This window comes from Cervus elaphus, chromosome 18 (genome assembly GCF_910594005.1).
Source record: "Cervus elaphus chromosome 18, mCerEla1.1, whole genome shotgun sequence".
Classification (NCBI taxonomy): domain Eukaryota; kingdom Metazoa; phylum Chordata; class Mammalia; order Artiodactyla; family Cervidae; genus Cervus; species Cervus elaphus.
Window position 1 is genome coordinate 19,506,268 of NC_057832.1, and position 2,595 is coordinate 19,508,862.

General features: G+C 40.1%; 1 non-coding gene across 1 annotated transcript; it reads left to right on the forward strand.

The window, feature by feature from the left end:
- Nucleotides 1-2,489: 2,489 nt before the first annotated feature.
- LOC122674998 lies at nt 2,490-2,595 on the forward strand. Its single transcript, XR_006335154.1, has one exon. It is a non-coding gene; the product is annotated as a small nucleolar RNA U13 (small nucleolar RNA).

Sequence of the window (2,595 nt, forward strand, 5' to 3'; positions counted from 1 at the left end):
ATATCACTTGCAAGCAAAGATAAACATTCTACACTGATGCCAGCAAACATTCTTTGCAGCAAAAACCTACTAATGAACATCTTCTCACCAGTGGGTCCCTACCGCCTACCAAGAAGAAAAACAAACTAATTATTTTTCTTGAGTTTTTTTCAATTTTTATATTATTTTTTTATATATTAAGCAAAAAGACTGACTGAAAGCCTCTAGGCCCTTTAAATCATATTTTATTGCATTTTTCTTTACCTAGTCATACAATGGGAAGAAAGAGCCCATTCTTGTTGATACATCTTTATGAAAGATATCAATATGTGATTGTCTCATTCAAGTTAATACATGAAGAAACTGGCATAGAAATATATTATTAGCTTTGTTGATTGGTTGGTTTAGTCACTAAGTTGTGTCCAATTCTTGTGACCCTATGGAATGTAGCCCACCAGGCTCCTCTGTCCATGCAATTTTCTAGGCAAGAATACTGGAGTGGGTTGCCATTTCCTTCTCCAGAGAATCTCCCTGACCCAAGGATCAAACCCTGGTCTCCTGCATTGCAGGTGGTTTCCTGCATTGCAGGGGGATTCTTGACCAACTGAGCCACCAGGGAAGCCCCATATTATTAGCTTATTTCATTATAATTAGTATGCTTATGATGACTAAAGAAAATAAGCCTTCTTGCATGACTCTGGGCCTTGAAGGTTCTTTGCTCATAGGAAAGCCCTGTCCTTTTCTGATAGATTCAAGCCTTTCTAGCTTTAGAGCATGGAAATAAGCATAGATTACAATGATTCCAATTACCACCAATATAATCAGGAAGTTGTTTTAAATAAAGGTTTATTAGAAAAAAAAGGTTTATTAGCAAAGAGTTCAGAAATGAACCCATCATATAGGCTATCATCTATATAATCTGGAATCTTAAAATATATCAAGCACACAGCTACATGTACTTCTTCAGTTACTGATGAGTTAAATTTGTTCTGTTCTCGATGACAGACTGATTCTCTGATCCACACCCAACACCTGTCCTGCTCAGACCCTTAGTCATAAGAGAAACTTGATAAAAGTGTATGGTGTGAAAGCAAATCTCTCACCACTACAGCACTGAGGTGAGATTCTTCATTGTAGAGATCCTGTGGTAAAGTAATGAGGACTAAAAATGGAAAAGGACTTCCACTTCTGGCCACCTGGAGAAGAAAATGGCAACCCACTCCAGTATTCTTTCCTGGAAAATCCCATGGACAGAGGCGGGCTACAGTCTGTGGGGTCACAAAGAGTCAGACACAACAGACTGACTCATGCTTCTGGTCACCACAGAGAAACTTTTCCTCTTAAAATTATTAAACTTGACGAGACATATGAAATAACTGTTTTCAGATGTTGGACAACAGGCAAAATCTGATCCCTGAAAGGTGAGAAATGAACAAGGTGAGCCTGGAAGTACTTTGTAGATCTCAGTGTGAGTGGGAAGAAACAGATCAGAGTTCATGGCCACTGAGGCAGCTGGAATTCACGTGGCATGGTACTAGACAAAAAGGGGCTCGGTAATTTGTTTGTACAAAAACACAATTCCAACTTGAAAAACGTGCTATAAAGAAATAAAAGGAGTTCCAGAAATCTGCACAGGGGCCCTCTTGAATCTTTGGCTGAATACTAGGCAACAGATGCACAGAACAAAACTCCACAAAGCCAGGGAAAGAACAACTATAGGGACCTATGGGCTGAACAACTACCACAGTTCCCACAAGATTTGGAAATGCTCAAGTTTCAATCTGCCAAAGTAGAGAGACCTCACTAGACACTCTGAGCATTTGACAGTCCCTAGAAAGACCATGCCTTAGGAAGAAGACTACTCTAAGCCCTGATAAAGGCGCTCTGTATCTGCCCTAGCAAAGCTAAAAAACAACCCCTTAGTGATACAAGGTGTTAACTATGCTGCTTATCATTAAATCATGACCAGTGCGTGTTTATGCTGCGTTAGATCCAACAATCTTACTCAACATTTACAGGCAAAATACTAAGTGATCAGGAAGTGAACTAGATGGAAAGTTTATGTGGACTCTATTCTTTCTTATCTGGTATTTTTCAAAACCAAGGCAGAGGCCATGCTTTGCAAATTCCACAGTCTTAACAAGGAGACCCTGAATCAATCAACGGACAACAGTGAGCAACTGTGAAACCTATCTCAGTATTTTCAAAAATCCCACAAACGCTCATCAACAGCTTTCTCCTAAAAATACTAATTCACATTTACAAGTGTTTTTTGGGGCCAGGCAATGTGCTGAGCTCTTTACATGCATCATCTCATCTTCACAATTCTATGAGATGGAATTAACATTATTTCTGTTTGCAGAAAAGAGAGGCTTGGAGTAGTTTGGTATAAGGTACTACATGTGACAGGTAGTAAGACATGGAGGGAGGTCTCCCACCCACAGCTGTAGGATTCCAACGCCAGGCACTTAAACACTCAACTCATTCCCTCTATTGAAAGTGAACATCTGATCCTTTTGTAGTTCATGAGCATGATGATTGGGTGTTCACGCTGCTGCGTGACATGTGCCTCCCTCACAAACCTTGTTACGACATCGGCACATTACCTGTCTGACG